General features: G+C 46.5%; 1 protein-coding gene across 3 annotated transcripts in view; it reads left to right on the plus strand.

The window, feature by feature from the left end:
• Positions 1-1648: 1648 nt before the first annotated feature.
• AKT3 (AKT serine/threonine kinase 3) overlaps positions 1649-13242 on the plus strand; it is a 147716-nt gene continuing 136122 nt past the window's right edge. For 2 of the 3 annotated variants that reach the window (XR_016464172.1, XM_090135356.1), the window contains exon 1: positions 2075-2227. The gene's annotated coding sequence lies outside the window, so the exon portion shown is untranslated. Of the gene's footprint in view, positions 1912-2074; positions 2228-13242 lie in introns of those variants that run through there. The other variant, XM_031592720.2, reaches the window with a different exon arrangement.

Below are 13242 nucleotides of genomic sequence, written 5' to 3' on the forward strand. Positions count from 1 at the left end.
TCAACTTGAAACCATTTCTCCTTATCATAAGCACTGTGCAGTTTTTTTTTTTAATTATCATTTTTTCTTTTTTAGATGATTTGTGTGCCAGATTTTATCCCGGGCAACGTACACCAAGTATATATATTTACATATTGAAGCAAACTTTCTATCATCATAAGACAAAGAGCAGGAAGCTCTTTGAAAGTTCCAGGATGAGCCAGGATGATCAGCCACACAAATGCCCTTTACCAATAAGAAGTCTGTTGTTGTTTGTGGCAAGGACCAACGAAGAGCAGCAACGCAGCACCAGCTTCTGTGTTGCTGGACAGCAGGTACGTGCTCCCCATGGGCCCGGCTGTCACAGCCCCCAGCCCAGCTCACAGCCAGCTGCCCGCTGCCCCAGGGCCGGGGTCCTCTGCAGCGACTGCGGCGCACTGAGGGCACTTCCCAGATACACTCCTTTCGTTTTGAATGTCGAAGTGTGCGTCGATACCTGACAACGCGGCTGTATGTAAATACCGATAGCTGATGCTTGCTTTAGAAAAGTGCTTTGAGGAAAGAGGAAGACCGAGCTGTAAAATCACGGGAAGGAAATAATACTCAGCAGTGTACTTTTAGCAGCATACTTTTAACCCTCCCCCCCAAATAGTTATGTTAACCAAATACGTAAGAAATTTTAATTTTCTTCAGAATTGAGAGTTTAGGCTGCAGCCTGTTGTAACCGGAGGGCGAGCAAACTTCACGGCTCTGACGGCGGACTGATGAACGGGGTTCACGCTGCGGGGGAGCGGCCTCACCGCCCCCGGGCAGCTGTGCAGCCCTGTGCCAGTCCTGAGCGCTGCTCGGGCCCTCGGGAGGCTCCCACTGCAGCCCCGCAGCGAGCAGGGAAAGAAGGTCTGATGCTTGAAATGGTCACAGAGAAAGGAAGGATGTGGGAGGGACTCTCGAGAAACAAATATGGGGTACATACATCCTAAGGAGATAGCCTGGGTTGTTTTATTTTATATATATATATAATTGTTTTTTTTTTCTTTTTGGGGGGGCGGGGGGGGGAATTTATTTTCTTGAATGCCTTCGTGTCGATTTTTAGGAACCCCGCACACGTAACGGGGCAGACAGCTGTACTCTACAGACCGCTCCCTCTGCACGTACAGGTTCGGACACAAGTCAGGGTCAGCTGCGAGATGCCATTGCGCAGAACATTAATGTGCGCGTTATCACTTCAAGCGCAGACTGACAGAAAGCGCTGCTGCGCACCGAGCCCAGGTGCGTGCAGGCACACGCGCTCCCACTCAGCGGTGACGCCGGGAGCAGCCGGGGCAGCCCCGCGCCCGGACGGAGCTGCAGCAGCGCGGTGCCGCGCTCAGCACCCCGCGGCCGCATCCACGCCGCGCTCTCCCATCGCTCGCCGCAGCAGCGGGTATCACGGAGCCGCGGCGCGGGGCAGCATCCCTCGGCGTGCGAGCCCGCGGGTCGCGTGCCGCTCCCGGAGCGCCCGCCCTGCGGCTCGTGAGGGGCGGCCGTCCCGCGTCCCGCATCCCGCACCGGCAGCGCGCGGCCGGGCGCCGCCGCGGGCCCGCGTCGGAGGGCTCCGCGCTCCGGCTCGGCTCCCCTCGAGCCCCGCCGCCGGCCCGGCCCTCCGCATCCCTCCTCCTCCCTCCCTGCCGCCGGCCGCGGCCCCGCCGCCTCCCCCACCCTCACCTCAGCCGCCCCCCTCTGTCTGGCTCCCCCCTCGCTGTCTGGCGGCCCCCCCCCCGTCCCCGCCGCGCTTCTCGCGAGAGCTGGGGATGCCGCCGCCGCCGCCGCCGCCGCCGCGGAGGGGGAGACACTCGGGGGGAGCCGGTGACGTCGGGAGTTTTCCTGAAAGTCAATAACGAGCCCGGCGGAGGCGGCGGGAGGAGCCGAGAGCGGGGCCCGGGCGGCTCCGGGGTGAGTGCGCCGGGGGGAGCCGCCGCCGCCGCCGCCGCCGCCGCCCTCCTGACCCCCGCCCCGATGCCGCGGCCGCGCTGCCCGCCCGGGCGCCTCCCAGCCTAGCGGCCGCCGCTCCATGTAGCCGCCGCGCCCGCGGCCGGAGCCGCCTCCTCCCGCCCCCGGGGGACACCGGGCCGCAGGGAGCGCCGCGCCCGGCGGGGGTCGGGGACGGCGACGGGGAGGAGGCAGCGGCGCCCTCCCCACCCCCCTTCCCCCGGAGCCGCCGCCGCCCTCCGGCTCCGCAGCAGCGCCCGCGGCGTCGCCGCCTCTGCAGGTACGGGCGGGAGGGGCCGGGCGGCGGCGGCGGGCGGGGAGGAGGCGGCGGGCGGGGAGGGGGCGCGGGGCGCGGCCGGGGCCGCCGGGCAGCGCGGGGGGAGGGGGGCGGTGGCGGCGGCGGGCGGGGGTCGCCCGTCGGGCGGCGCGGGGCGGGGTGGGGGCGGGGGGCGGTTATGTAACGGGGGGCGGAGGGGGGTGGGGGGAGACGGGGTAGGGCACGGCGCGCGCCCGGGGGCGCCGCCTGCGCGTGGCCGCGGCCGTTCCCACGCGGCCGCCCCTCCTCGCCCGCGCCGGGAGCGCGCCCCCGCCCCCCTCTTTTCCCCGTCGCCGCTCCCCGTCCCCGCGGGTGAGCGCGGGCCGCGTCCGCCGGGAGCCGCGAGCGGCCGCGCCGAGAGCGGCGGCGTGGGAGGGGGTCCGCGCGTGGCCGCGCCGGCGGCGGCTCCGGCTGCAAGTAAACAAACCGGCCTCCGCCTCCTGCACGGCCATCATGGAGGGAGGCTGCGGCGCGCGGGCAGCAGCTGATGCGCGGCCGGACCGCGCCTCCCGGCCGCGCGCGGGGCTGAGTGCGCGGGGCGCGGAGCTGGGCGCGGAGCTGGGCCTGGGCGGCCGGCCGGCAGCCCCCGGCCCTCCTCGGGGTGGGGGGGAGCGTGGGGAGCGTAGGGCGGCCCCGTCACGACCCTCGCCGTGGGATGGGTAGTAGGGCGGTGCGAGAGCCCCGAACTCTCGTTGCTGCGCAGCTGAAAGGGAGTAGGGACCGATTGCATCCCTCTTGACCTTAATTCTGGTGTTATTCTGTAATTATTGGTTGACCGCTGCTTGGATACGGCGACACGATCCCATCTTTGTTGTTATGACGATGTGCCTCAGGCCTGACTCACTGAGCTCCTGCCGAAGGAGTGTTATGCTCGGGGCTGGGATGTGCCAGGTACCCGCGTCGCCAGCTCTCAGCGCGGAAGGAACTTGCAGCCGTCCCTTCTGCCACAGCTGCCTGCTTGCTGCTCACCAAAACTTTGTAAACGGGCAGACACGTGTCCCCTCGTTTTGCATACAGAAGCACTTATTTCCCAGGGCAGGAGGCACCCAGATGAGCTGGCTGAGCTTCAGACAGGTGTCTGTGTGCTTCTGCAGGCTGCTGCATAGCAGTATGGATAGAATGAGATAGGGAGGAAAGCTTACCTGATGTTTTAAACAAGTGTGCTACTGAAGCAGAGCCCGTTCATTGGACTTTTTTTTTTTTTTTCCATAGGAGTCATCTTTAGGTTGACCCCAATATCTTTAATTGGATTGGATTGCTAATTATAGCCCATGTGTTTATATTTTGGTTGGCCACTAAGTCAAGTTCAAAGGAGATATGAGGTAAACTGCAGAGAGGGGGAGAACTCTCTGTTTCCTAGAAAGCTCTGTCCCATACCTACCAGCTCCCATTTTCCAGTGGCAGTGCTGGGGCAGGTGTGTGAGCATGGGGTGCACATGGTAGGACTGCCCCACTTGGGCAGTGCCCTCCTGTTCTATCATTGCTCACACAGACCATCAGCTTTGTAGAATCCGATGTTTCAGTGCCTCACTCCTTGTTTGTTTGTAGTTTGAAGGAAGATGATACGTTGTTAAATAAAATACTGGTGTTCCACGGGATGCCACTGAGAAATCTGAGTGATACATGAGCTTCAGCTTATGTAGTGTCAAGGCTGAAGGTACAGTAACTTGTATTAGAAAATGGTGTTGGTATTTTGATGCTGAAACAAATGCTTTGGGGAAAGAATAGTGGTGAAGTTTTCTCTTTTGCCTAATCCCAAACAAGTGGAGCTCTGCTTCTGTGTCTGAAGTGTTACCAGAGGCTAGAGCTCCACTTTGGCACAGTGTGTGCCTGAGGTTCCTACATGAACTTGGGGACCTGCAGGTGGATTGGGAATGTCTGCCACTAGGTTCTCTCTCATGTTCTGTGTGCATTTTCTCTGCAAGAGGCATATCAAATAGTCATTTCTTTACCCCAGAAATTTATTAATTAAGCTAAAGAGCTGAAAAGTAAGTTTGAAATACTCAGTTGTTTCCAGTGATATGGCACCATTACTATAATGAATTGTGTTAAAACACATTCAAAATTTCTGTGCCATTATTGGTGTAAAGAATGCAGAGTTTCTATTTGCAGCACTAGATTGTCACTTCATGTGGTGCTGTTGGTGATGCAGAGAGGTGGGCCTGCATGTGGCAGCCTGCCTTTGCTTCAGCTGTGTGGTATGGCCCTGATGTCCCCTTGTACCTCTGGCTTCGTCTTGCTGCTGTCTGTACCCCACACCGAGGAGGGTGGTGGGTGAACACTGAACTATGCTGAGCAAACACTTTGTTATGCTGAATTTCCATCTCAGTTTGCTCAGTGTGTAAATGGAGCTGCTTCAGCAGCAGTGTGCCGGGCTGTACCTGCATGTCTGTGGGGTGTTGGTTGTCCCATGTGAGCTGGTGTCATGTGCCTGAAGCCCGTCTAAGAAAATGAACGTGTGCGCTGCTCCCTTTGGCAGGAACAGTAAAGACTCAAAAAGAATGGCATAATTAAAGGTGTGCATTTGTGAGTTTTATTTGACAGTATTTATATGAAGTTTACCAACCTCTTATTGGTTCAAGTACTGTTTTTAGAATAAAAGATAGCAGATTTAAGCGCTCATTAAAATTACTCTAGAATATTAGGTTAATCTGTGCCGCCTCCGATTGTCTCTCTGTGGGGACGTACCCAGTGAGAGCTTCACGGTAGACATGGGGTTGCTCCCAGTAGAGCTGCACCTCTGGGAGCACAGCACTGCTTATGGTGCTCAGTGTGTTGTGTGAGTGTGCCTGGTACCACAGGCTGTCCTTGGTAAAGCTGTGGCACCAGTTGGTCTCTGTGCAACAGGTGGGCTTGGTGGAGAAAAGACTACTTCCGTAAGAAAAATTACACGGTAAATGGAAGACCTGGTTCAAAGCATTTAAAAAATCTGCTGAACCAGAGGAATGAATAAAACAGAGAGGCAAATGATAAAAGGCTGAATGGGAAAGTGCACATTTCAGTGTTTTGCACAGTGTAAAATCATCCTTAAAATTTTGGTTTGTGTTTTCTCCTGAACTGGTTGTATGAAGAAGATTCAGGGCTGTCTGTGTGAAGAGAAAAATTGCAAACAAAACAAAAATTGGAAGGTGCAGCATTAGACTGGCATTTTGTTTGTGTTCTGTAGCTCTAGATCAGCTTGAGGTATGGCAGCAGAAGTAGAGTAGCGCTGGGGCATGTGATGGATTTGGAACTGGTCTTTTTCATCATAAAATGTTATTGTCAGGGAGAGTAAGCATTTTTATCCCGTGCATATGAAGACTATTACTTTTGATCACTTAAAATGTTTCTTAGATTTTTCATATTAGTGACACTTAAATAACTTTGTACATCTTCAGTTCATCTTGGCCAATTCTCCTGCATATGTTTATGCAGGTGCCTAGGGGCGAGTCCTATTGATTGAAAATGGTGTTAAGAACAAGCTGTCACCTGTGAATTTTTCTGAGATACCTTGACTAAGAGCAGTGGTTATTTTCCAGTTCCTTTAAGAATGCAGCTAGGACCTCAGTATCTTCTGTGCATGGCTGAATGACAGCACTGTTTGTCAGACCTTGTTGTGCTGAGTGTGTGGTAAGGGAATTTGAATGCATCTTGCAGCAGAGGCAGGGATGAACAGCCTGATTCAGCTTTGCTGAGCTCAGTGAAGATCTTGCCTCTGGATTTTTGTAGCTGTGGAATGGCAGTGCCCAGCAGTCAGAAACCTCTCATACAGCTGGCTTAACACTACAAAGTGCAGAATTTCTCATCTGAATCGCATCCATCTTTCAAAGCAGTTTCTACAAACAAAACCAGTTTTTGTTTTTCCCAGAGTGTTCAGTGTGCTTCTTGGGATAGATGATCACTGCAAGTTGCCTAATGCATTTTTCTTGAAGTTGTTGTACCTTTTCCTGTATGTATTGGTATAATTGGAGGCAGAGAATTAAAGTTGAACGTGTGAGTTTCACTCAGTCGATCTCTTCATATATCTTAGGAGATGACCTTCATCTGGTAAAGACAGCATCTATCCCTAAGTGTGCTCAAGCAGCAATATGCTTATGAAAAACACATTCTTCATTTAAGGTTGTAGAGAATTCCTTCTGTAGTTGAGAAATTCAGTGCTCGGGTTGGGGAGAATAGTGCTGTTTGAAGACAAACAAGCAGATCCCAAAGTTTTAGGTTGGAAGTTGGAGCATGATTAAGTTCTGGTCTGGGGCAGAATTAAACAGTTAATAAGTTCAGCAGCTTTGATGGATCTCTGGGAAAGAATCACAAAGTTCAGCCCTGTTTATGCAAACGAATTCACTATTCAATTTGTACAATATCCATGTAATAAATAAATCCTATTTCAAGAGTTTGAAAAAAAAAATGTCTCTTGCTAGACATATCTCTGAACTTTTTCCATCTTGAATATTAATAGTTTGAGAGCATATTTTTATTTCAGTGCTTTCCTTTCCTCGTTGCCCACAGCACTTCACATGTTTCTGGCTTTTGTTATCTTCAGTGGTGGTGGCTTCAGCAGTGTGCTTGGAGCTGTGCACACACTGGGATGTTGGACTCCAGGAAATATTTAAACCTGGGAGTTCAATAAAGCTATTTTCTATCTCTTAAAGACACCTTTTAAAATAATTCAGAATGATCAGGAATTGTTGAATTCTGTGAGCTTTCGAAAAGTAGATTACCTATTTCGGAGTATTATGAACAGAAATCTAATTTTAGTTTGTTTTCATAATATGGAATTTGAGTTTGGTTTTGCTTGGTTGCTAGAATCGTTACTCAGCTATTTTTTTAAAGGGTGAAGGAACTTTGACTTAAAAAGGCAAGAAATAGTATTCCTGTGTTAATCCTCAGCGAGTGCTGTTTATTACATGTATACTGAAGTGTTGATTGGAATGTGATTGTCAGCTGTGATACCTAACTCATCCTCGATTTCAAAACTCTCCCCAGCTCCTTGTCTGACAAACTTTTCCCTTGAAGCTTAGCTTTAGCCCTCCCTTCATGTTTTCTGCTTTAAATATATTCTTTGGTTGGATTTCAGACCCATGTTCTCATACCTTTCTCATACATTTTCTCACTCTCCTGTCATTTTCAGTTATTGTTTTCTGTGGCTGGAGGGGAGAAAAGGATTTAAGGCGTTCTTGTCAATAAAAGCAGCACAGAACAATGGGTTGTTAATGTTTCACGTGGGATTCTAGAGAAACAATTTAGTTACTTTTAGAAACTTCCTTTATACCTTGATAAACAAAGACAGGGGTGGGTTTGTTCACCTTACTTTAATTATACCTTTGTCCCTTAAAATAACTTATTTTGTCATTATAACGTGAAAAGGAATGCAGAATTGTACTTTCTTTACAGATAAAATTACTCGGTTACAAAATCTAAATAAAACATATAACTTGTGCATTAATGCTTCACTGTGCCTGTAATCTCTTAACCGAGCTTATCCGAGCGTTTATGAGTTATATGCAGCTTTTTGTCATACTGGAAGTGAAAACACAGAATATTTTCAATAAGGGACAAAACAAATATGTAAGTGTGCTTGAGGAAGACCCATTTGTCTGTTCTTTTTTCTTAGCACAAAGTGTAAAAATTGCCATTTGTATGTTATCCTCCTCTTAATTCCAAGTCAAGGCTTATGAAGTAAGCATGTCAGGAAGAAATTGTTGATGCCAATATTCTTAACAGCACTGAGACTTTTAGTACAAAATGTATTTTAAAAATGTTTTGAATGCGAATCATAGAGATATATATGAGATTTTTTAAAGATTTGTTTTAAAATTCGTTAAGTACTGTCATTTATGCTTTGAAATTATTTAAAGGCATGTTTAAGTTTCTTAATTGTGCATGCAGTTAAGATTTTGTAAATTTAGCTTGCATTCTCTTTCATACTGTTTGGTTTTGTTTTTGCTTTGAATGGAAACCAGTTAATGTTTTGTTTGGTGTTGTGTTTGTTTTGTTTTGTTTGTTTATAAGTTAGTTCTAATAAGTTGAACAGATTGTAAGTAGTGTCTAGTGTCTACCCACAGGTTCCTTTTTCTCAACCTAAGCAGTGGCAGTATTCAAATCAATCAGTTCTCCTGAGACTGTAAAGAGCGTCTTAATGCGACTGTACTGTTTCTGAAGTGTAACCAAAATTCTGGGATGTATAGTTCATAGAAGCCTGTAGAAATACTTGGTACCGTTTACAGAAATCACTGAATCTGATGTGATTCTTCCACTAGTAATATCGGTTAATTTAATTTAGGAGTTTTTGTAGTAGTCTGTGTTCTGCAGCGTAGTCTTCTGTGTGATTTTTGATGCTATGCAATATATCCTCTAATTGTTTGACCAGACTATTAGATAACAACTTGGGTAGGGGAGGAGGATATGCATGCATTTTTCATGCAAATGAAACTTGGATCTCAACATCAAATCCTAAAGAGTGCTCTGTTTTTAGTTTAGATCCTTATCTTTTTAATTTGTTGCTCTGTGATTGCAGTGAGTATTGGAAACTACTACAGTCTGTTTGGTTGTGTTGGAGCATTCAAACTTAGTTCTGAGAAAGCCTCTTAAGAATGCGATCTGCTGGTAGGAAAAAAAAAAATGCCCCCAAAGCAGAGAAACAAACATGGGGGGTGGTGACAGTCACTGGACTAGAGGATGACTGAGCTGCTTTTTTTGTTATGTTTTGTCTGTGCGAGCACATAATTTTCCAGTGTACCTTTCTGAGAAATGAGATAAAGATGAGATGTGGCTCTGATTACGCTGAAGACCAAGGAATCTCAGTGAGTCAGAGAGAGTGAATCAGAAAGATTCACTTTTTGATTTCCCCTCCCGCCACGCACTGTGTTTTACAAATGGTTACTTGTAAAAAGGGAAAATAGTAGTTCCCTTATATGTTGTGAGAGGGGCGCGAGCGGTACTGGCAGATTAGGGATAGTCATTGGAAGAGGTGAAGCTGATTCCGTTGGTGTTCCCTGTGGTAGCTTAAGTTGGTAAATGTGAGAGTATCTGTTTATCCTCAGCTCCAAAATTGTTGAAAGTAGAAGCTTGTGTTTATGAAAGTTCTTACAACAGAGACCTGAATCATACAATTTGCACTGAATTTATGGGCACTGTCTTCTGTGCTCAGCTGTCTCTTGTCACTGGGGAGATGGGAGGATGCCCAGATTCCAAGGGAGTGTTGTCTGCTCTTACGAGTCTCAATGATTACTCACTTGCACATAGTAGTTGTTAAGCGTAGACCTGAATTGCTGTTCTTGCTCCTTTCTGCCTCGGAGGAATAGGTGTTGTTTTTTCACCATGGCTTGGGAAAACCACGAGTCTCAGTTGGATTTGCTGCGTGTAGAAGTGTCTGCTTAACTTTTGTTAAGGAAGATGTCCTTGCAGCCCTAACAGCTAGAAACTTAAAGTGAAGCAGTAGCTCTTTAAAGTGTGCTGAATTGGTTCATGTAACAAGGTAAAAGTGGCTTAATAGCTTTCCAGTGAAGATAAGAAAAACCCTCACTATTTTTTACCAGATGCAAATAAGAATAATGCACATTTTGTTAACATAACTGGTCACGACTGAGTAAATTGTCATATCTGCACCATAAAACATGCAGACAGTAAGGTTGTATTTTTTTTTGTAATGTATAAGTGACTGATACAATCTGCAAGATAAAATGTTCTTGGAATTGCATCTTCTAAGAGTTTTGTTTGATAAAGTTGGAAAAAAACCCAAAAAACTCAAACCCACTCAACAGTCCAACCTGTTCTTCAGTTCCTAGAACATACATTTTAAACAAGTTAAGTTTTTCCCTGTAGAAGCAACTGGAGTGCAAAGAACCTTCAGGTTCAGTTCTTAAACATTTTTCCCCCATTTGTGTGGGTTCATCCTGTAGCAACAGGGGGAACTGTAGAATTTATAACAGCTCTTCATCAGGAGAGCAAAACTGGTGGCTAACAAGTATTGAAGTTCTATGCAGGCTGTGCAGCATTAACATTTCCGTAGCCCTTCTTGAAATAGTTGAACTATAGATGGAATGCTGTTTTCATATGTTCTTGTTCCATATGTTGTAGGAAACTCCTTTATGTCTATCGAAATGCAGCAGTACATCTTCAGGCAGATGTCTGTATGTTTATTTTTCATCCAGGTTACTTTCTGTCATTATAGTAGGTAGTTTTTAAGAATCTGTTCTTCTAGACCTTTGCTGGGTGACTTTCTGAGTAAGAGAATACAGCTTTTAGAAAATCTAAAAGGAATTTAATAAGGAGTATTGCTAAAGATGCTTATAAATGGTTTCTTGAAAGTGCAGTGTGAATGCATAACCTTTATTTTCATTAGTCTTTTAATGCTTTGATTTATCTTCTACAGCTTCCTATGCAATTCGGATTGACTTTCAATTACCAATTAAGGGAGCAATCGTTATAACCATAATGTCCACCTATAACTGTTGATAATTTTACTTAAGTTGTTTCTGGTAATACCATGAAGCTAAGCTGGAGATAATTCAGTTTTTTGTATTTATCCAATTTTTGTATTTTGTTTTCTTTTCTTTGAAGTTCAGTATAGCAGTTCATGGGAATAGTAGAATGCAATCCTGCAAGTGTACGTTTGTGGTTATTGGGGCACTGGCTGACATAAAAATCAGTCACAGTTCAGATTTTGATTAAATAATACTAGCTTAATCATGATTGGTGGTAAATAGGGAACTTTAAACATAAATTTATTCATTAAAACCGGGTCTCTACTGACATCGTGGACTTTATGATCAGTTTGTGGACAGACAAGATCATGGCTACTTAGTGCAGAAGTTCATTCCTTACAGCTCGGTCTCTACCAATAAAAATAAATGATTGCACTTTGCATAAGAGCACGCTGACGTTGGGAGGTACATTGAAGTGGCTGGAAGGGTAAAACAAATGGCAGTGCGTGCCACCTCAAGCTAAATACTTTACTTAGTTTGTTCTTAAAGTTGAAAAAAGTGCCACCTGTGATCATGTCTTAAAGAATGCATGGAATGTCTTGTAGGAAAGTCATACTGAAGTTGGACACTGGGATGTGAATGTGCTTATCGTAGAATCATAGAATGGCCTGGGTTGAAAAGGACCTCAAAGATCATCTAGTTTCAACCTCCCTACCATGGGCGCGGTTGTCAACCACTACGCTTGCCTACATGTGCATTGCATTGCAGCTGTTTGTATGTTGCTGTTTTTTGACCTTCAGCCCAGGATTTGTGAAGGTGTGTGTATTTGTGGAGGAGCACTGTGCTGCTGTCAGCCAGAACGGCGGAGCTGGGACCTGTGTCAGTCGCGTGCATCACTCTGTCAGATCTGTGCTGAGGCACATCTGGCGTATTGCTTATCGCTGGGCTGAAGTGCACAAACAAAAGCTCTGATAGTGTGTGACCCAGAAAAAAAAGTCTCAGAATAGTGAGGTGAAAGGCTGTGGAAAGGCAGGTTGTGTTTTTTCTGCCATGCTCTTTCATAATACAAAGTGTAAACAGTTATAGGTAAAGAGACAAATTACCGGTAATGAAGCTGTCTCCTGTCCTTCCAAAACTTTGTTTGTAACTTTTCTTTTCAAGTCTTAAGAAATCTTAAATCTATAAAAGTCCTAAAGCAGGGAGCAGTTGCATCATAGAGGTATCTGATGGTGTCCCTTTGCACACGCATGTGATGTTGGTGCGCAGGGCTGCTCATTGCCTGCATTGGGCTGGGTGCTACATCTGCCAGTGCTGGGGAGGTGGCTCTGAGGTGCTGCCTTTTGTGCAGTTTAAACTTTGTGCTACTCATGGATTCAGCACTGTGGTTTTTAATTTTAAGCAGCTGGATTTCAGCATGTTTAGAGAACATAAATGAAAGCAAAACTGTAAAATGGATACCTCAGTATTTCTGAACCAAGCTGTACTGTGTTATTTGTTATCGCTTGAAAAAAATATTTATACCAAGGTTTATTGTGCACAGCACAGTATCTATACAGAAGCAGCCTTCCATCTGTCTGCTGAGCGCTGCAAATACAGGTTTCAAACGATAAATAAGGAGTAAACTGCATACATATAATGGTCAGTTTTTACTCTGTACTTGGCTGCATTAGAACAGTTTATTTCCCTGTCTGTTCTCCAGTCATTCCTTGCACAGCTGCTTCTAGGACAACAGTTACTTGTTTCTGTTATGCATTTACGTGTGTCGGTCAATAAACTGAATGAATGTGGCTGTGCTGCATTTTGTAGTATTAAACTGGTCGTTCTGTTCTTGTTCCATGTCAGCAGTGTGCAAAGGTGTATTCCTGTGTGTACAGATAAAGGTATTCCTCCACCATCACAGAAATCCCTCTCCTTGGCATCCTACCCTTTTCTAGATTGATATGATGTGGGTGTTTCTGTTTACTTCAAAGGATGGAGGGAGAGGCAGTCTGCTGGCAAAAGGAAACCTCTCCTTCCCTCTGACTTCTCTTCCTGTTTGGTTTCAGTGCTGTTATCTCTTCTTTGCACTTAGCTCGTAGTCTCAGAGTGAGGTGTTTGGAAGGGGGGCTGTGCCTTTTGGGAGCAGTATGTCCTGTTGCATGGCGAGCCTCCCTTCTGCCTCTGTAAGTCAGGCTTTGGAAGGAGAGAGCACTCCTGGCACTGCCTGTGTGAAAACCCTCAGAGAATGTACACTGCTTTTCATAAACTGAACAGCAGCTTTTCTGGGTTAATTTGTGCTCCTAGAAAGTTTTTTTTCTATTCATTTACTTGCAGGCAATGCTGGTTTTTGAAAACTAAAGGGATTTGTACCAGGTATCATATAGTTATAATACTGTTCCTACTTTCATTCTATTTCTGTAGCCATTACTATTTATTTATTTATTTATTTTTAATTCAAGTATTTAAAAAAGTAATTGAATGGCTGGCGAGTGGCTTACAGATTTTAACAGTTAAGCCTTAATGGATATGGTTATCATCATAAGGCTTTGGTTTTAAGTGCTTTTGCAGAATCTTTCATTCCGTTTCCTTGCTCTTTTG

The sequence above is a fragment of the Phasianus colchicus genome, chromosome 2 (genome assembly GCF_987193195.1).
Source record: "Phasianus colchicus chromosome 2, bPhaCol1.hap1.1, whole genome shotgun sequence".
Lineage (NCBI taxonomy): Eukaryota > Metazoa > Chordata > Aves > Galliformes > Phasianidae > Phasianus > Phasianus colchicus.